This window comes from Euleptes europaea, chromosome 1 (assembly GCF_029931775.1).
Source record: "Euleptes europaea isolate rEulEur1 chromosome 1, rEulEur1.hap1, whole genome shotgun sequence".
Classification (NCBI taxonomy): domain Eukaryota; kingdom Metazoa; phylum Chordata; class Lepidosauria; order Squamata; family Sphaerodactylidae; genus Euleptes; species Euleptes europaea.
This window is the reverse complement of record NC_079312.1, coordinates 47,827,891-47,850,131: the sequence shown is the minus strand read 5'-3', so window position 1 is coordinate 47,850,131 and position 22,241 is coordinate 47,827,891.

Here is a 22,241-nt window from a genome sequence, read left to right as displayed (position 1 = left end):
TTGCAAATGAGTTTGTTGTTTCATCCTTTAGCTTTTTAGGTCTATACATAATAATCAGTCATGTATGTCAGATGCAACATTGTTATCATTTTAGTATAGCTTCTCCAACCTAATGACTGGCATAACTCAATCGGTCTAACAACTCCAGTTAATGAATACAGAAGCAAAAAGGATAAGCTGTGCGTAAGAAATGAGCAAAACAGATTAGGAGAAACCACAGTGTTGATAAAGGGGGGGGGAACACGGTGATGCAGCAAACATTATGAATATATTAAGAATGATTATTGCAATACTCACAGAAGAATATACAATAGCAAAACAGACTTAATTTCAATTGGAATGTAACCTGTTTTTTATGAACTATATGCATTAGCCATATAACTTTGCAATTATCTTTTTTGCGTATGTAACTTTGTTTTTCTGTATGATCCCAATTTTGTCTGTATTTATGTATGATACATTTATTAGTGTTGTTTCCTTTTTTCTTGAAGTTGCATATATATGCCTTTAGTATGTGGGACCCTTTAAATTAGTCCATTTCAATGGCACTTAGCAAACCCACTCACACAGCAGTAGTGAGTTATGTAGATTATCCTTGAATACGTATGAACTTTAATGTTTTAGTTTTAATTATGTTTAGAAAACATATTATAGTTCACTATGCTTTACACCATGCTTAGAAGTCTGATTGTACATGAATAAAAGTTTCTCTGTTGTTGTTGACTCCTGTCTCTATACAAGAGGGGTGAGGCTCTTTTACACATCAGTTTTGTGAATTTTTGTAGCTCCCTTCAGGCTGGGTGTAAATAATGAATATTGCATCAAGACTAAAGACTTAGCATTATTAAATGGTCAGGAAATTATAAGGAGCTTTGTCTTTTTTTAATGTCCTTTGTTACTTATTGTAGTGAATAGATTCATCTGTATAAGAGATCAGAACAGCTTTTTTTTGTGTACTTGGTATTCATATACTGAAGAAGAATCCCTCAAAACAAGACTACATCTGGATTCCTATTTCTTTGTCTTTGTAATCTTTGAACTGTATTTGAATGTGAATTGTCATTGTAATCCTTGAACGATATTTATTTATTTGATTTGCAACCCACCCTTTCCCAGCAAAACTGGGCTCAGGGCAGCTAACAAGTAATATATACACATATACTACATAAAGTTAAAATATACAATTAAAACCATAAAACCTAATTTAAACCAATAGGTGTATACCCTGTATGCAGATAGCCCCCTAAAATGTATTCTTACTTCCCTATAGGGTTTCCAACCTCCAGGTGGTAGCTGGAGATCTCCTGCTATTACAACTGATCCCCAGGTGACAGAGATCAGTTCCCCTGGAGAAAATGGCCGCTTTGTCAATTGGACTCTATGGCATTGGACTCCCCTCCCCAAACCCCACCCTCCTCAGGCTCCTGTGCCCCAGCTCCTGTGCCTCGTGCTGCTGCGCCACTCCCCAAATCTCCAGGTATTTCCCAACCCAGAACTGGCAACCCTACTTCCCTACCTCTCTTGAGAGGGAAAACATTCCATATGATGACAGGCCAAAAATGACAATGGGAGGCCACCAGATTCGTTTCTTCTTGTGTTTTCTTCTGCAAGTACTGCAATAATCATTCTTAACGTATTCATAGTGTTTGCTGCATCACCGTGTTTTTTGCTGAGCAAGGCACCCTAAGGACGCCAACCACGAATGGCCTCCACTGAGTCAAAGGCTGAGCACACTGCTGTTCCAGTTCCTGCCTTCCTTCTCAAGACCACTTGGTAGTTTATTCCGATGCGTTTCTAATGGTACCACAAGTGGAATTGACTGCTGCCCAGGCTGATCTGTATTTCACTTCTCAGGTGAGGGTTTGCAGAATTTGGGATAAGGATGTATCCATTGTTGCAACTGTTGTGATCCTAAGGGTTACATGAGCTATGCCAAAGTTTTTAAAGGATGGTGCTTCCTACATAGACATCTCTGAGTCAAGATGGCTTCCCCTGTGTCTGTTGTCATCCTCTTGGGTTGCAGGACTGCTGACGGAGCATTAGATTTAGCAAGTGATCATTTTACATAGGCAGGTGTTCTGCCAGTCAGCCTTCAGCTACTCAGCAAGAGCATCTGCTTTTCCATTTAACTCCCTGCAGCGCAGGAAGTTAATGTTCTTCATAAAAGTGTAAGAATTATCCACCCCCTACTTTTTGTGTCCACGTGGTACCAGACTGCATATTGTAAATTGCTGCTCATTTCAAGGAATCATAAAACTGGGTCATAATTTCCTAACTGTTACTGTTTGTAATTTTTCTGCCTTCTTTCAGTGGTAACAATTCACGACAAAATTAACATCAATTATGTAGTGCAATAATTTACCAAAAGGAAAACTGTGCCTGATTGAAAATGAGGAGGATTGGTAAGTTTTATCCACAGCCTTGTCATGGATGAATTTAAGCTCAATTAAGCTACCACCAGGAGGTGTGAGTAGAATAACTTGTAGCAAGGTGATTTTCTAGGCTGATTATTATTCATATTGTTCCTATCCTCTTTCTGATAACCCTGTTTATATTGATTAATGAAAGAAAATCTACTGCAGTCACAGTCACTCATACATCTCTGATGAATCGGATTCAAGAGCCATATGGTATCTCTAGGAAGGAAAAAGAAATAGTAAGGAAACATTACCACTTGTGTCTCTCCACCGATACATATGTCTTGGTGGTGTGCCAGTCTAAATGTGGAATTTGCTGCCAGAGGATGTAGTGTTAGCGACAGCTGCCTAGGCCATCCACTAAGTCCCCCTGCTCGCCAGCTGATCAGTGGTGGGTAAGGTTGCCAGTCCCCTCTCTCCTTCGGTGGGAGGTTTTTGGGGCGGAGCTTGGAAGGGGACCATGCGTGTGCAGCCATGCTTACACGATTACGTCACTTCCGGTTTGCATCTGGAAGCACAGCATCGCAACGGGCCGCTTTACCGCTCAAACGCATGTGTGAAGGAAGCAGGGGTGAGGGCAGTGTATTTTTAAGAAGAACCAGAATGCAGGTGAGAGGAGCTAAACCCTGCCCATTTCCACCCTTTACTCTGACCATTGAGTAATTACTCTCTTAGGCTGATACTAGTATTACTAGAGTTCAACCAGACTAGTAGAAAAATGCTGAAATCAGTGGTCTGTAAGGTGAAGGGGCGGGATTTAGCCACACACTCCACTGTGGCGGGATCAGATTAGGTTTGCCAGGTCCCTCTTCGCCATCGGCGGGAGATTTTTGGGGCAGAGCCTGAGGAGGGCGGGGTTTGGGGAGGGGAGAGACTTCAATGCCATACAGTCCAATTGCCAAAGTGGCCATTTTCTCTAGGTGAACTGATCTCTATCAGCTGGAGAAGAGTTGTAATAGCAGGAGATCTGCTATTATCTGGAGGTTGGCAACCCTACATCAGATTCCTAAATGGTTCTCCCTCCCTGTTCTCCCATATGTGCTTGATGTCTTTGCAACAAAAATGACTAAGAACAGCTATTACAGCAAGCACCACTACAATGCAGATCGGGCAATAAATGTCATCATAAAACTGTTGTCAGCTTCTCTTCTGCATGGCTGCTTGCCCTGCCCTGGCTCCCTGTCGTCCACTGAACAAGTGACTGCATTTCCCTGTATATACTGGTATATTTAGCAGCTGAATGCATGGTACAAGAAAGCATACTTAATGAACCAAAACACACTTAGATCAAATTATTATAAGTTCCCAGTTAATCAGATAAAAAAGAAAGTAATTAAATTACAATCCGTTTTTTTACAGGGGCTAGGGAATATGACATTTAAGAAAGACCTTTCCAATCATTTCCCCACTCGACAGGCCAAACAATTCAACACTAGCAATAGGAAGTGCAATTTGCTTTGCGTGTTTTCCAAATGATAGCATAGGAATTATGTGCTTCCCTCAGCTGGCTCCCATTAAAAAAACACACAAATAAATCTCTAGAACAAGTAGTAAACATTGCCAACACTCCGAACGGATGCTTATTTACTCCTAATTTAAAAGCAACACTTTAAAAGCTGCCCTTTAGGTATTAGTAGTTGCCTTGATTCTCATATAAAACCCCTATCTATTTATCAGTAACAAGGAGCATTAGTAGTTAAAGTACATATTAGGCTCAGAAAGTCTGGATCCATGGACACACTGATGCAGTAAAATAAAATAGTTTATTGTTTTAAAAAAAAGAATTGCCTGGCAAGAGCAATAATAATAATAATAAATTTTTATTTGTATCCCGCCTTCTCCCGGCAAACCAGGCTAGGGTTGCTAACATCATATAAGATGTCATAGTTACAATTCAATAAAATAAGCACAACCCACTATGTAGATAATTTAAAAATTCAGAAACACAGTCCTACCCCGATGGCACCAAAAATCTCCACATATAGGGAGGATGTTATCTCAGGTGCTCATGCCTCCATGCCCTTTTATCAATAGGGTTTCCAGCTCCAGGTTGAGAAATACCTGGAGATTTTGGGGGTGGAGCCTGATATGGGCCAGGTTTGGGAAGGGGAGGGACTTCAATGGGTATAATGCCATAGAGTCCAACTTTCAAAGGGGCCATTTTCTCCAGGTGAACTGATCTCTGTCGCCTAGGATTGCCAACCTCCAGGTACTAGTCGGATATCTCCTGCTATTACAACTGATCTCCAGCCAATAAGATATCAGTTCCCCGGAGAAAATGGCCGCTTGGGCAAAGACCCTTGTTTATGTCTGATGCAACAGACTAACATGAATAACCCTGTGGAATTATTCTCATGGATGAAGAAGAGTTACCCCTTTGATTCTGCAACCAACAGAGTGGCACGTAGTTTATGGTGTCTCAACCTCTAGATCCAAGATGGGCTCAGAGGAGAGTTTGCATTTCCTTCAACTGCATCCTGTCAGGCTCATCTTAAATACTCTGACACTGTGGAACTGATTTGGTCAAGCAAAACTTACCCAGCAATTCTAACATCTTCAATAATTCACATCTTCAAAGGTCAGGGAAAGTGTGTTTTATCCCAGGACATGTGTATGGTAGATTGTGTAGGGTTAGGACATGAGAGTGTTCTTTAGACAGTAATAACAACAAATAAATATTGTCGAAGGCTTTCACGGTCAGAGTTCATTGGTTCTTGTAGGTTATCTGGGCTGTGTGACCGTGGTCTTGGTATTTTCTTTCCTGACGTTTCGCCAGCAGCATACAATGGTTCCATATTAACATACCACACCCTCATTAGCACATTATCTTGATACTTACAGGACAATGGTTAGCACATTACCTTTGATACTTTGTGCAGGACAATGATTCAGCTCAAACCCACCCCTTTCTGACTATATATTACTCTTCCTACACACTTGACACTGAGAGACACTGTCCTTCAGTGTTACTCCTCTGAAGATGCCTACCACAGCTGCTGGCGAAACGTCAGGAAAGAAAATACCAAGACCACGGTCACATGGCCCGGATAACCTACAAGAACCAAACAACAAATAAACTTCTGTGAAGAATTGAAACCTGCCCTTCAGTAGTAAAGCATTTTTCTTTGTTTGTTTTTATTTCTTTTTTTAATCTGTCAATTATAATAATTATTTGCATTTCAGTTTGAAACACAAAAAGTTAAACTTATCTATGTTTCCTTAGAAGTCTTTCAGCCCATTGCTGGGGGGGGGAGTGAACCGTGGCAACTGGATGGCACAGCTGAGAAGCCTCCTCAGAGGCTTCCCAGCCTTTTTGGAGAGGGAAAAAGCCTTTTTTTTATGTAAACATAGGAAAAAAGGCCTTTTCCCCCATAGGGGAAAGGGGGCCTGCGCCATCCAAAAAGGTGGTGTAGGACCACAGACGTCTCGGGAGGTATTCCTGGGGTGAAAGAGGCTTGGAAGCTGCCTAAAGGCAGCTCCACCCCTCGGAACACCCTCGAAATGCCTCCTGGAATGCCAGGGCGCCAGGAGAATACTGGTGGGAGGCCGTGCCAGCGTCCGAGGGCCGCGTTGCCACCGCAGTCCAGGGAGGCCAGCATAAGTGCCCCTATGCTGGTATCTGTGCGTTTGCACGGCGCAAGTGGCACTGATGCCGGCATAGGGATCATGCCGCCTCCTAAGGTGAGTCAGCCCCCAGGAATGGGCTGTTTGGGTCTAAAAAATATAATGCCATCCTAAACAGAGTTACAACCATCTGAGTTTACCCAGGAACTCAAAGGGCTTAGAAAGGTGGAACTATATTTAGTATTGTTCTGTTAGACAACCCCTTTTAAAAGAGTGTACTTAAAGTTAGAAGGAATGGTATATAGATTCTCCTTGAAAGCAAAGATAAGAATAGAGGCATCAGTTTAATACTGAATTACTTGAATTCCCACAGCTTGGAGAGACTGCTACAGATTGTCATTTATTTTGAAGGGAATGATGCTTAATATTTTGGAGCTACTAAAAATAAACACCTATTGTTGGCTCACAAATGAAACAGAAGATTGTGGTGATAAGTCTTTGGTTCAACACAAGCAGGGATTTTCAGAAGAGACCAAAAATCAATGAAATCCTTTTGCTTTCTTTTGAGGTTTAGTGAAGTCAGTACCCAAGCTCTCTGACATCTGGAGCTCAGCTGAAAAGATTTTTATTCTTTTTTTAAGTATCTATAGTTTTCAAAAGCAAGTTGCTATCAATTCAAAGTAATCTTCTCAGTCTATGTTCTTTTTGTTCATGGCTTGGTTTCCCATCTCAGATGATTTTAGACTACAAATTGAAGTATGTTGTTTATTATTTCCTGCCTTGACTTAAGTACACTGTAAAAACGTCTATCAAATTAACCAATGTAACTGCACCAAACTCAATGGGATATTCTACTGAGAAATTTGCTTAGGATTTAATTGCATGTAACATACTCCCCAAACATTCTGGCAAAAGGGAAAAAATGTTTTAAGATAAGTTAATTTATTTATTTTATTGACATATTTTAATCTCACTTGCAAAATACATGAAATAGTTAAAAAAAACAGCACTTCAAAATACCCTACAAACAATAATGATACAGGTATCGTTCATATAAAATAGGCATCTCTTCACACCTAAGCAATCCAAAGACAATACAATTAATCATTTAAACCATATATATGTCCACAGGGAGCATTCCAGTGCTCTACAAATTGCTGGAGAATCAGAGCACAGTAAAGATGATCAGTTGAACTGAAGGTGTTTTACCTATGACAGAAAGGGAACCTTGAACCTTCTGTGGCAGATTATTTAAAAAGTTGGGAGTCACCACAGAGTAGGTCAATGTCTTGAAAGCTAAATGAACTTCCTGAAAGGAAGTGTTCACCAAAAGATGGCTCTGGGTTGACCTCATTTTCTCCAAATGGTGGGCTTTTTTTAGGTTTGTAGAAAGATGTCTTATTTGTTCATGGCTCCAGGCTCTGGATATATTTTGCCACACTAGTAATTTGATATATTGATATCTACAGTTTTTGGTCTACTTCTGCTGACTGTTCCCTTAGCAACTTGCAAAATGCTAAAATGAACTTTCCATGAATCCCACAGTTGCATGAGAATCCTAATATCCACTTCAACGTACCTGGTATTCTGTGAAGTTCATTTTCACTTCCTCTTTTGCTGTGGCTGCTCAGCAATTATTTATATCAGATGCAATATGGGCTATTTTTCTAGAGTTTTGTTCTCTCTTTTGTGGCTCAGCAGAAAATGTCTCTTGAAGCCTCAAAATCTTGATTTTTTTCCCCTTAAAAAGGAAGAAGGTTAAATGCAGTGGCTGTTCAATGCAGTGGCTGTTTCCCACTCATACTACTTGTGGAGTGCATTCCTGGGGGGGGGTCATTTGGAGGCATTGTGACTCCACCCAGTGTAAGTGCCCACTTATCACAGAATAAGGGGCATACTGGGGGGGCACTGTAGAGTTGCACAGGGCTCCCCCGCCAGTGCAGCCTCTCCGGGAACTAAATCCCAGAAGAGAATGGCAGCGCCTGTTTGTGTGTGTGTGTGTGTGGGGGGGGGTCCCGGGGCATTCCCAGGGACAGAGATGACTTTAGTCAGCTTCCTAGCCCCTTCGAGCCTAGGAATGCCCCTCACTGCTGCGGCAGGGCTATGACACCTTTTTTGGTGTCACAGCCCCGCTGTTTTCAATGGGAGCATTTCCCCCAATTTCACATTTTTTATTTTTAAAAAGGTTTTTTTATTCTCTATGGTGGCCGGGATGCTGCTGGATGTCGCGGATCCACCCGCCCCCCTCAGGAATTGGCTGCCCATTGCTACCGGGTACAGAAAGCAGGGTTCTGTTATTGAACTTAGGCCACAACTAGGGTACCAGGTAATAGCAGAACTACCAGGTAATAGAAGATCTCCTGCTATTACAACTGATCTCCAGCCGACAGAGATCAGTTCTGCTGGAGAAAATGGCCGCTTTGGCAATTGGAGTCTATGGTATTGAAGTCCCTCCCCTCCCCAAACCCTGCCCTCCTCAGGCTCCGCCCCAAAAATCTCCCGCCGGTGGCGAAGAGGGACCTGGCAACCCTAGCCACAACTCCCTGTTAACCCTTCACTACCAATCCAGTTACTCAGAACTGGGCTCAATTGGTCAACGGTCTGATTCAGTATAAGGAAGCTTCAAGTTTTCTCAAAGTATACCAGAATAAAAGAAAAATGTCTTGGAGATCAGATATGAAATGCCATAAAGGGAAATTTTATGAAGTTCAGTCAAACATACTTCTATATATTTGGAAGGAAGGAAGGAAGGAAGACCAGGCTAGAATCTAGGAATAGCCAAAGAAATCAGGAACTTCACTATATTTTTGGAGCCCTGGCAAATACTGTTTTCAGCGCTGATGCATATGTCATCCTAGCAATATAGCTTAGTTCTAACACTGGGGCCCTGCGTAATGTTTTTTTTTTTTTAAAATAAATAAATAATAATAATTAAATATACAAAAATTACAATCCATGATCTGACTCAAAATCCATACTTCAACCACACAGGATTTCCTTCATTATATAAATCAACATTCCTTCCCTTTGAATATAAACACACTATGTGCCCATGTTTTTCCAGACCAAGCACTATACCAGGTTTAAAATATACTTTTTTTTACTGATTCCATAGTAATTTACTGATTTACCATAGGAAAATTCTTATTCCAGAAATCAAAAAAGATACTCCAATGCTGCATATTGTTCTTCTTCTGCATATTGTCACTAAATACCAAAGATTTTTAGACAGCTGTTATGTATTATAGCTCAAGAGACACATTCGTGGTGTTAGAGATACATTTTTCCAATGATATCTCTTATCCCTTTTTGTACTATAGTCCAGTATTCCTTTGTGATCCTACCACATGTGGTACATGTTCTTTAAATTATGGGGATCAAGCCATAACAGTGTGTGCCTGCAGGCCCCAGCACTATGTAAGGACATGCTGTGTCACCCAAACAGAATTGTGTGCATAATGTTTGTGTGATCTGCCCAAAATACCTTTCCTTCCCCAATCTCCTTTGATTTCAATGAAAGACCTAAACACATCCTAAAATCTTCCCTAGTCAATAGGGAAATGGCTTAACTTTTACTGGACCTTACCTTTGAACCTGTATCATCTTCACATATATTGCCAGAATGATATAACCATCCATGGGCTGGGGGAAGGGGGGGATGGAAATGTTCAGACCTCCATTGCACAAGAAAATAAATAATGGAACAATTTCTTTTCCATTTTTCATCAGCTTTCTTTTTTTCCCTTGGCAAAGAGGAAAAAATCATTCTTTCCGATTGTTTACATTTCTTTGCTATTCCCAGCTGAATGGTCCTAGAAATTTAATGTATACTCACATAGCACTGCACTTCTGTCCAAGAATAACTAAAGCTGATTTTAATGACTTTTTTTGTCATTGCCATAGTCCAACAATTCCAGTATAATATGTTTTAGCGATTTAATGTCTCTAGAATAACATGTTTAATCTTGGTATCATTTTAGATAGTGATAAAGGCTCAGCAAGACTGTAACACGGCATCCTTGATAAATTCAAGAATAAGGTGCAAAAACAACATATTTTGTTATATATTTTTATGTTTTATAACTCCTATAGTTATGCAACACATGGCAGTCAGTCTTTATTTTTTTTTTAAAGCAAAAGGAATTTTTATCTTGGCATCACAGATCTGATTCCCATGATGCTGCCACCAAGCAAATAAAAAAATCTGTACAATGGGGCCATACAAGTGTGGGGTATTTCTGCATACCCAGGGGAACTTCCAGGTATTCAGTACAATCCAAAAACAGAAAAATAAAAATGAAAGTTAACCCCCCTGAAATGTAAAGAGTAGTGTGTGTACATGTACAGACATTGTTTGGGAGGGAGCATTCATATGGTATTTTAGGTTGCTTTGGCAACTCAGAATAGAGCCCGTGGTCCATGATCCCAGGAGAAGAAGAAGAGTTGGTTTTTATACGCTGACTTTCTCTACGATTTAAGGAAGAATCAAACCAGCTTACAATCACCTTCCCCTCCCCACAACAGACACCCTGTGAGGTAGGTGGGGCTGAGAGAGCTCTAAGAGAGCTGTGACTAGTCCAAGGTCACCCAGCTGGCTTCATGTGTAGGAGCAGGGAAACAAATCCAGCTCAACAGATTAGCCTCCACAGCTCACATGGAGTAGCGGGGAATCGAACCAGGTTTTCCAGATCAGAGTCCACCGCTCCAAACAAGCGTCTGGGGAACCTCTTTGGAGGCACCAGGGCACCCCCTCTGCTATGCTGTCCCCGGTAGCCGCAAGGCTCAGGAATGAGCTGTTAGGCTGTTGTCTGCTCATTTAAACCATTTGAAAAACACATTCATGCAGAGTTAAACCATGAGACCATTATAAAAGAATGTGCAGATTTACCTGTTGTAGAAATACTAATTTTGTACCTCCCAGTTTCCTACAAACAAATGACGGTGTGAGACAGAATAGGTTGGCAGCAAGGGAGCCAGACAGCAAGTGGCTGGGCCTGGCCTTCTGCCCTTAGCAACCATTTGAAATAATGAAATTAGTAGGCACAAGCAACGTAAGTCTGAAACTAAAATTATTTCCATATTAAATATTAAAGGCCCAGCTAGAGGAAAACACACAGTATGAGAGCCAACAGTTTTCAGGGTCATGATCTTTGTTTAAAGCAACCATCTCTAAAGGGTTAAAAAATATGAAAAAAAGAAAAATCTAGACTCTCTTCTAAACTTCTACATTGCCTGTACCCCACATCGTATTACCTTTCTATTAAAGTTACATTTAAGCTCCCTTGAAATGTTTGGATATGGGGGAGGGCCTTTTATTTAGTTAGGTTTGCACATGATTCCAAGACCTCGTCTGACACTCTTAAGCCCTCGTACTGCAACTTCCTTCCTCGCTGCACTCTTAAAAGAAAGGTCACTGCAAAGGTTAAGATAGCTTCAGAAATGGCTACGGTATATATTTTGAAGGGAAAGTCTTTTTAATGAATTCTCAGCCAGAAGACTCAGCTATACTAGAGAGGGAAACACCAAAATATGTCACAACCCTAAGGCAGGGTTTTTTGGTATGTTTGTCGATTGGCTATCAAGCAAATGCCTGTCATGTTGAATATTGGCTATCAAGCAAATGCCTGTCATGTTGAAACTTCAATGCCATAGAGCCCAATTGCCAAAGTGGCCATTTTCTCCAGGTGAACTGATTGCTATTGGCTGGAGATCAGTTGTAATAGCAGGAGATCTCCAGCTAGTACCTGGAGGTTGGCAACCCTATATTAAATCCTATAGGAAATGTTTGTGAAGCTCTTGGGGGGGCACTTTTTTTTAAGGTAGAGCCACCAGATTGCAGCGTAGCTGCAGGTGGCTCTTCTTAGAAGATCCCCATAAAACTGGCCTAATCTTCACCAAACTTGGGTTGACTGTAAAGCACTGCATTGATTTATGAATAGGACTGGGAGGCTTTTGCCTGGCAACGGGTGGGAAGTTTGGTAGTGGGGACATGGGGAGCTGTGATATTGTATGCATCGCTATATCACTTCCGGGGAAAACCTGGAAATGATGCAGGGTGGCGTTAGGAATCGCCAGAAACTCTATTGCTTTACCATAGGGTCTCTGGAGATTCATCGAACTACTTTTTCCCAGGTTTTCCCAGAAGTGACATAGTGGCACACACGCTACCAACTTTTACTAGGACAGTTCTCGGCATATTTGTTAAATATATCCTAGTGCGCACCACAAAAAAGATGTTATAGCTTGTTTTGCCTAAGGAAGCTGAAAGGTAAAAACCCTCCATCTTTATAGCTGTTGTTAGCCAAGCTAAAAACATTGTCTCCACTTTTCCTCCATCCTCAAGCCTCTGAGGGCCCTGAAGACAGAGTGAGAATGACTACTGAGACTATTTCAATGTTCCCCAATAATCTTTGACATTGGGAGAACCCTAGAAATGAGTGAACCTTGGGAGTCCCACCTTTCCAACTATTCTCAGGGTTGGGTGTGCCTGCTGGGGCAGTCTCTCTAAATGCTGGCTTCTTACCCCTATCTTGCTTTGTTTGCTCTAGCTCCCCCTTCCAGCCTTTCCATCCCATAGTATATAATCTCACCCCCCACACACACTCTTAGGGGAGAATTTTTTTAAAATGGCCTTCAGACCAATGGCATGATGTCAGTTCTGGGGGAGAAATTGGAAGAACCATCATGCCTCTCTACATTTTCCCTGTAAGTGATGTCAGTCCTCTCTAGGAATCACCAAAAACGCTATGGTTTTACGAAACAGTTTCTGGCGATTCCTAGAGAGGAGTGATATCACTAAACTAGAGGTTCCCCTAGTGCACACCACCCCAATCTGACAGCAATTTTAATGTGTTTTTTCATGGGAATAAATCTTACTATTAATGAGCCTATCATTATTTGAATGATTATGTGGGTTCTGAGTACAGCACTTTAAAATCTTGTGCATTATAGCAGGCTTTCTTCAGAATCATATCATGCCTATAGTGTCAGTTATATGTGGACCGAGCAAACTCTTCACCTATAGTCCCACACAATAGTGAGTGCTATAGCATACATGCCAGTCCTACTGATTTCAGTTAAATTTACAACCCTACTGCTGTATTAAGGACTGTAGTGATAATACATATGGTGGATTACTATATTTAGAAAGGTCAGAGGCTAAGCATTCACCCAGCCAGCTGCAGTTCCTTTATCACAGGATTAAGGCAGATGAGATAGTGCGCCTGAGGAACATTAGATTGCCTTTCTGATTTCAGGAGGAAATTGAGAAATTCAGACAGCAGGAGCATTTATCCAAATGGTTGACTGCCATGCAACACCAAAAGGGGAAGGAGGGAAAAAAAGAGCACAAAGAATTGCACTGTGGTGGGCTTTGACCCAAATATTCACCCACTGTGGTATGATGGTCAAAGAAAATTTCCTTGTCTTTAGAATACCAGGGATGTGCACAACAAGGTTTGGATTGGGTTTGCACATTAATAATTCTGTTGGTCATGTGTTTGGATGGGTAATCAATTCTGTGAACATTCCCATGGGCTTCAATAGACAGTAAGTCCATGTGATCATTTTTTTTTCCAAATTTCAGATGGATGGGAGAAAACATCCACATTCTAGAAGCATTTAAAGGCAGAACACATTTCCAGATCTTTATGTTCCCCCATCCAATTGTGTTGAAATTGAAACAGTGTGATGTATATACATGTGTGATACCTTCAAGTGATCCCTCAAGACTAGGGTTGCCAGGTCCCTCTTTGCCACCGGCGGGAGGTTTTTGAGGCGGAGCCTGAGGAGGGCAGTTTGGGGAGGGACTTCAATGCCATAGAGCCCAATTGCCAAAGCAGCCATTTTCTCCAGGGGAACTGATCTCTATCGGCTGGAGATCAGTTGTAATAGCAGGAGAGCTCCAGCTAGTACCTGGAGGTTGGCAACCCTACTCAAGACCTAGCTTCTGTGTCCACCCCTGGGCCTGTATGAGATGGGCCTCACTTAGACCTTGTTCTGTGTATGTGCTGGTTGCAGTCTTCCAGTGTGTGTCTTCCAGAATACCAGAATTGTCCATGCATTCATGAATGCTTCTAAATATCACAGACAAATTCATTCCAATTTGTTCTTCTTCCAGCATTCATGAATGGGAGGCATTCAGGTAGGATTTTGATTAGTTACATTCTGAATGCATATCTCTAAGAACTAACATATGAAAAGATGCTTGCAGTTGCTATAGGTGCCCTATCTTGTGTGCATCTTCAGAACATATAGCAAATTTGTTTGATTTGAGCTGTTGCCTTTTAACTGAGTTTGATATTTTACCATCCAGCTGCACAACGTGTTGGTTGTATTGACCTTTGGTTAATTTGTTAGTGTTGTGATCAAGCGTGGTGAAGATTAAGTGGTTTGTGACCTTCTTGGTTGTTTCTTTTTCGAACATTGAGGAAATATTGGAAATTTATGGAAATATTGGCACATTATTAGTTTTGTTGCCCCAGTGTCATATTATGTGTGCTTACCTTGAATGCTAAATGCAGAGGTCATTCATCAAGATATGGTTGGAAGGAAGATGAATTCTTATGGTTCAATGTATATTTCTTTAGCTCTTTGATTTCTATCTGAAAAATTACATGACTTAATAAGACCTGTGGCCTGCACTTAACAAATGGGACATTTATTCATTTGTTGCTCTATCACAAATATCCTCTGCAAACCTGAGCAATTTAGAGTACCATTACTTTCAAAGGCACACATTTATCTCTCTCCCACTGAAATTGTTGAACTGTGCTTAAACTGTGCCAGTTGGACTGAATTCCTCATATATACATTGCTGTGTTCATCATAGTTTACTAGCCTTCTTGTTTATTTAACTTTGATCATGAGAAGAAGAGTTGATTTTTATATGCCAACTTTCTCTACCACTTAAGGAAGAATCAAACTGGCTTACAATCACCTTCCTTCCCCTCCCCACAACAGACACCCTGTGAGGTAGGTGTCTTTGCCAACCTCTAGGTACCAGCTGGAGATCTCCTGCTGCTACAACTGATCTCCAGCCGATAGAGATCAGTTCACCTGGAGAAAATGGCCGCTTTGACAATTGGACTCTATGGCATTGAAGTCCCTCCCCTCCCCAAACCCCGCCCTCATCAGGCTCCGCCCCAGAAACCTCCCGCCAGTGGGAAAGAGGGACCTGGCAACCCTAATGATTAAACAAAAGCTAATTGACGTCCAGAACAAAGTTACCTTCTAATGTCTTAGTCCTCAAGTAGTTTTACCTTCATAAACAACATTTGTGCCATGACAGCTAAATTATGGAAAGTGAAGCAACGCTGACTGACTGCCCCATGTGCTGTCTGGCTATCGAAACAGCCTGCAAACACTATGAAATGCACTGTAATCGTTTGCAGGCTTGTGCTTCATGCAGTATAAGATCACAGAACTAGAGCACCATGGACTATACAATAATACCGTTAGATTAAAAAATTGAGATGCTAAAACTGGTGCTGGTTAATGCACATTTTGAATTGTGACTGATATATTTCATTCTCCTGCAATTTAATGGTTACAAGGCATAGCCCTGCTGATTATAGGCTGAATCCCATTTGATGGGTTTATAATTAAATCTGAATTTGCCACAGCAAATTATGAGTAATGAATTATAGTTAATTTGAAGGAGGAAGAGAGAGAGAGTACATCCAGCGAATCACGCTGTGGCCACAAATGAGAAACCAATTGGTTACAGGAAAAACAGGAAGGTGAAATGATATTGGGAGCTTGAAAGTTGTTGATGAATAGAATCAAATTTCACATCAGAGGAAAAAACCCAGGCTTTGAAAAATAGCTGTCAATCTGCATCTCGAGCCTTTGTGTATCGGAATTCAGCTGCAACGTTTTAAAATGGCAAAAACTTGGAGGCTCAGGCCCGAGTCGACATAATAAACATTTAGACCTTTCCAAATCCTTTTATCGTTTTATCTGCCTCCTTCAGTGAGTGGGGATGACAAAGCGGGAAGCAATGAGGCAGTATCAAGTGCGGCATATTAGATCGGCTTGAGAAGCGATGCAATTTCAAATATAGCAAGAGAACTTTTAATTGCTTCTGTGTTCGGGGAAACGGAGCTGAGGAAAACCATTGAAGCAGCAACTTCCCCCTCTGACAAAAGGGTTTTCTCCTCCCCACCCCATGTATATTAAAATGAGGGCTATTATAGTGAAGGGAACACAGTGTGCATTGAAACGGCAAACAAGACCTCTTCATCGATACACTTCTCCACTCTTAGTGTTGTCATGTTTGCGGTGCAAAATGTTAGCAAGCTGTGAAATTGGCAGTTAATTGTGATAAGATCCTCTTGCTGCAAATCTCTTCAGCGTAGAAGAGAGCCTGAATGTTATTCTATTACAACTGGCTTTATTTTAATTAAAAACTGCTACATGTGAAGCTGAAATGGAGAACAGTTGTGAAGATGGATTTGGCCTTCATACTGGCATATTTCACAGAGGCCATTAAAGTAGGCAACATTATTATTTGTTTATTTCAATATTTGTGTCACACTTTTCTCCACACTGGGGATCACATAATCAGTAAATAACTCTTCTTAGTGAATACTGCTTTTCCTCCACCTATGTTCTAAGACTGGGGAATATTGTGTTTATGCTTTTTATGGTTCTAGTGCAGGGATGGGGAACTTTTTTTCCACCAAGGGCCATTTGGATATTTATAACATCATTCGCAGGCCATACAAAATTATCTACTTAAAAATTAGCCGACCAAGTCCCAAGCAGGCAGCTGCCCCAGATGACCCTCCCCCCATGCGGGCAAGCAGGCAGGCATCCAACCAATGGCACACTCGCCCACCTGGTTGCACCAGCTGGGCATAACCATCCAGCCACATGCTGGAGTTGCTCCTGCTCCGCATGGTTGGGGCCGGATTCTACAGCCAGCTACTGCTACCTCCACCTGCAGGGATTAAATGAGGACACACTAGATAAGAACTCGCCCCCGTGCATTCTGGCCCTGCCTCCTTTAACTGCTCCATTGTCGCCACTTCCGCCCCAAGCCCTCTTGTAGTACAGAGGGAATACGTTTCTCCATGGCCCTGGTGGGAAAGGGTTAACACAGTTTCTTGGGCAGTCCTAGCAGCTCCATAGCTAACGACTCTTCTGCAAGGGGGGGGGAAGGTTCCTTTTCTTGGCAAAACAAACTCACATCTCCCTCGAATAGAGGCTATTCCTGTCTGCAGGAGGGGCGGATCACCAGTCTTAGATCCTTCTGCTAGAGATGTGCCAGGACCCATGAAGGGCCAGACCAAATGATTTTGTGGGCCTTAAACAGCCCCCGGACCTGACGTTCCCCACCCCTGCCCTAGTGGTAGGGTTGCCAACCTCTAGATACCATGCAATAACAGTAATACAAAACCCTTTGCTTTGTCAACCTCTAGGATAGCTGGAGATCTCCTGCTGCTACAACTGATCTCCAGCCGATAGAAATCAGTTCACCTGGAGAAAATGGCCACTTTGGCAATTGGACTCTATGGCATTGAAGTCCCTCCCCTCCCCAAACCCCGCCCTCCTCAATCTCCACCCCAAAAACCTCCCGCCAGTGGCAAAGAGGGACCTGGCAACCCTACCTAGTGGGTTCTTGGCTTGTTTTATGGCTCGTTCAATGTTGATAATGTTTTAGGTGCGTTGTTTTCTATGACTTTATTGCTATCTAGCTTTTAGTTTGTGAACCACTTCCATCAGGTCTCTAGAGAGGCGGCTTAACATTTTTCTAAATAAGTACATAATAAATGCCTAGTCAGAGGACCAAGTTCAGGGAACTACACACTCCATTGTGGCCCCTTATTTTCATCTCTGGGCCAAGAGTGAGTCTGAATGTCTTCCCTCCTTGGGGAATGTCATGTTAAAAAGGAAATAATTATAATCCCAGACAGAGTTATTGTTTGGGTGAACAAGAGTTCCTGCATGCTCCCCCAAAGCAACACAGATGCAACATAAACCTAGGGGCAGAGAAAGCAATTTAGAACTAACATGTCACATCCATTGACCCAAACTGACCTGACCTGGGTTGGTTATTTAGGATTGGGTTACTTCTGCATGACCCAGAAATGAGAAGAGGCACCCATCTAGCATCATGACCTTGAGGCCACATTCATGGGTCTCAACTGGTACATCTGAAAGCACCCTGTCAAAAGGCGATATTACTCTTTTTGGAAGTGTGCAGTAAGAACTGCTGTAAAATCCTATAAAAGAATAAGGTTGTTGTAGGGAATATACAGTGATTTGATTTTGATATATTCTGAATCTAGTAATAACTTGAATCACTTTGTGATGAATAGAGTTGCCAGCCTCCAGGAGGTGGCTGGAGATCTCCTGCTATTACAACTGATCTCCGGGTGAGAGGGATCAGTTCCCCCGGAGAAAATGGCCTCTTTGGCAATTGGACTCGATGGCATTGAAGTACGTCGCCTATCCAAACTCCACCCTCCTCAGGCTCCACCCCAAAAACCTCTAGGTATTTCCCAACCCGGAGCTGCCAACCCTAGTGATTAAAGTAATTATGTAGCTCACCCAGCTAAGATGTTACTGTCTTTGTGTCTGTCACAGGAGGTGCCTTTGGTTGGTATAGATCCTCAGTTTTATTTCCCCTTAATATGGGAGTGGCAATATAGCTGCCTGACACCAACTGAGAAGCTGGGTCTGCATTCCATTGCTTTAAAAAGTCCCTTTAAAAATAAAAAGGTGCTTGCACAGTGTGAATATGCAAATCATGGATTTCAAGGACTTTACTAAACACGTTTTACACTTGAAGTTCCCAGTGATTATGATAATTTGAATTCAGAAAACCAGCTTGAAACAAGGCCTTCTATTTCAGTAATCTTCACATCTCAAATCAGGTTGTGAAGGAGGTTTTCTTACCTTTTTTTTTCTTTTTCTTTTTTAGAACTTTGCTATGACTGGAGGGGGGAGGAATCATTTACTGCAATCTATGATGAAATTTACCTCTCCCCTTTCTGTTCCTCTTATCATTTATTTGAAGATCACTTTTAAAACGTGAATTTCAAAGTTTTCAGTGGGAAGTAATCACTTGGTTGAAAAAAGTGTATTAGGATTGCCAACAGGCCTGAACAGAAAACTGTCCTGTCCTAGGCTTGCCAGGCCCCACAGCTCCACCGGCAGGAGCTTCGCGGGGCTGTGGCGTTAGCACGCGATGAGCCTACATCACTTCCGGCTTAACCCGGAAGTGGCGGGGATGCTCTAGCGACCCTAGCCAAAACTCGATGGTTTCCATAGAGTTTTAGCCGAGGATGCTAGAGCGTCCACGTCACTTCCTGTCCATTAAAGATGATTCCTTGAGAGGTGCGACATCACGTCCACTTTTTCCTCCATAAGTGATGTCATGTTGTCCCCTGTTGGCACCCCCATGCCCCACCTGACTCCCACTGGTGATCACCAGTTTTCAAATTCCCAGATTTAGGTTAGATGTAAAGTACGAAAAAGCTACAGTAGGGAAGGCAAGAGAAACAGAACGAAGTTGTTTCAAGGCATGATGGAAATCTCCCAGTTGTAGCTAGGGTTACAAACAGGATTGCCTAGAGAAAAATGCCCTGTCCCTTCAGTGGAGCCATATTGTGTAGAAATGGGCAGCTGAAACATTTTATGGCATACAGTTAAGCAACAGGCCATCAAGCCTCTATTAAAGGGACAGGATTTTTTTTTTCTCCAGGCAGGTGGCAATCCAAGTTGTAGCACTCTTAAAATAGAGGCCTGGAGGTACTACTCATAAGTAAATTACGCTGTGTTCGACGGGGCTTACTCCCAGGTTCTGTCCACAGGATTTGCAACCTTTGTTGGTTATTTAACCTGCTTTTCTCCACCATTGAGACTCAAAGAAGCTTATATAATTCTCCTCTCCTCCATGGTATTGTCAAAACAACAACCGTGTAAGGTGGGTTGTTCTGAGAGGTTGGCTCAAGGTCACTCAGCAATTTTCCACGGTGGAATACAATCCTCAGTGTCCCAGATCTTAGACTAATGCTCTAATCACGACGCCATGTTATACAGTAGTCAAGATACCCTTCATCACTCTTGTGATGAAGGAGCAAAAATGGATTCTTTTAACTAAAAATATAAAAGCCAGCAGTTTAACAAAGGTAGAGAATAACTGGAGATGCAGTAGGTGGTGTTATCTAATTTGGCTTTATAGACTTGCTACCTAGTATATCTGAGCCTTACCCTTGGAGGAAATCCCATGGTTTCCCTCTAAAAAGTAACATGGCTGCATGCTTTGGATATCCATTGGAAGGGAAAGCTGTTATATTTGTTGTAGGGTAAATAAAAGTCATACATCTGTGCAGCCATGAAGAATCTGCTCTCTAGACTCTTTGCTTTCTGGCAGTCCCACAAATAAATTGGAGGGTAAATGTTACTATGAAGAGCCCCTTGGCGCAGAGTGGTAAGCTGAAGTCCTTCAGTCCAAGCTCTGCTCACGACCTGAGTTCGATCCCGATGGAAGTCGGTTTCAGGTAGCCGGCTCAAGGTTGACTCAGCCTTCCATCCTTCCGAGGTCGGTAAAAGTACCCAGCTTGCTGGGGGTAAAGGGAAGATGACTGGGGAAGGCACTGGCAAACCACCCCATAAACAAAGTCTGCCTAGAAAACGTCGGGATGTGACATCACCCCATGGGTCAGGAATGACCCGGTGCTTGCACAGGGGACCTTTACCTTTAAGAACCCAGCAGGAAACGCTATTGTGTTCTGCTAGAGTTGAAATGAGATTTAAATGACTCCTATAGTTACTGTACATGAATATATTACTTCGTTCAAATACTACAATAAAGCATAATGGACTGAACAGCTTACTAAACCCATAAATGTCATCTTGTTATTAATAACATAGGTAAAGCAGTTTTACAATGATGTTCCATTATCATTTGGACAATGGAATATTGCATTTGTTACTTGAATATTTAGAAATACCCATTTGCAGCTAATGCATTTTTTAATTATTGTAATATGTCAGTTATTCCACACTGTAACAAACAATATGTTATAGCTGCCCCCAAACCTAATTCTATGCTACATTATCTAGCATTGTACTTAGAGAGTCTTTTTTCTGTCACTGGAGCCGCAGTCAGGTTTTAAATTACAGTTGTGTATTTTAAAGAATTGCTCTAGCTAGAACTGGAGTGTTCTGTCATTACAGACTGGTAGTAAGAACCCACTAGAAATAAATCTAAGAGTCTGTTTTTATGAAGCCTGAACATACACATAGAAACACTGATTTCTGAAGTGCCTTTAAAATCCCTATGATGTATACTGGGAAACATTTTCTGTTACCTGTCCTTGGTTTGAGGGTTTAATAGTTATGCTAAGGTTGCCAACCTCCAGGTAGTGGCTGGAGATCTCCCACTATTACTCCCGATCACCAGTTCATCTAGAGAAAATGGCCGCTTCAGAAGGTGAACTCCATGGCATTATACCCCATTGAAGTCCCTCCCTTCCCCAAACCCTGCCCTCCTCAGGCTCCACCCCTAAATCCTCCAGGTATTTCCCAACCCAGAGCTGACAGCCCTAGGTTATACTCCTAAGAAATGCTAACTTTCTCAATAGGGTTGCCAACCTCCAGGTAGTAGCTAGAGATCTCCTGCTATTACAACTAATCTCCACCTGATGGAGATCAGTTCACCTGGAGAAAATGGCCGCTTTGGCAATTGGACTCTATGGCATTGAAGTCCCTCCCCTTCCCAACCCCCGCCCTCCTCAGGCTCTGCCCCAAAAATCTCCCGCTGGTGACAAAGAGGGACCTGGCAACCCTATTTCTTAAGTGCCTGTCCAACTATGTTGTTCAATTTCTGGTGCCTTTATACGTGTGTTTTTAGATCTCAGGCAGGTAGTTACCAGAATAGCATCATTTTCTGACATGGTTATGGAAGTTCCTTCCCAGCCAAATTGCCAGGCAACTACTTAATCATTTTTTGGCGCCAGATGAAGTCCATTCTATCAACTCTGCCTTAAATGAAGGTATTTCCCTCTTTTAAATGTATTGGGTTAAATCCAGAGCTCTGGGTGCAAGGATCATGGATCTTTTTTCTTATTCCCCTCTCCCCAGCAGTCCAATCCTAGAAAAGCGGATTCCCAGAATCATAGAACTTGTCTGGACTAGTAGCCATACAAAGGGCGGGGGGGGAGCTGTACTGTAAAGATGGAAGAAAGGGAAATCACCCTCTCCTCTCTCTTCTGTCAAAACAGCTCTCCATATAGGAGAGCAGGGAAG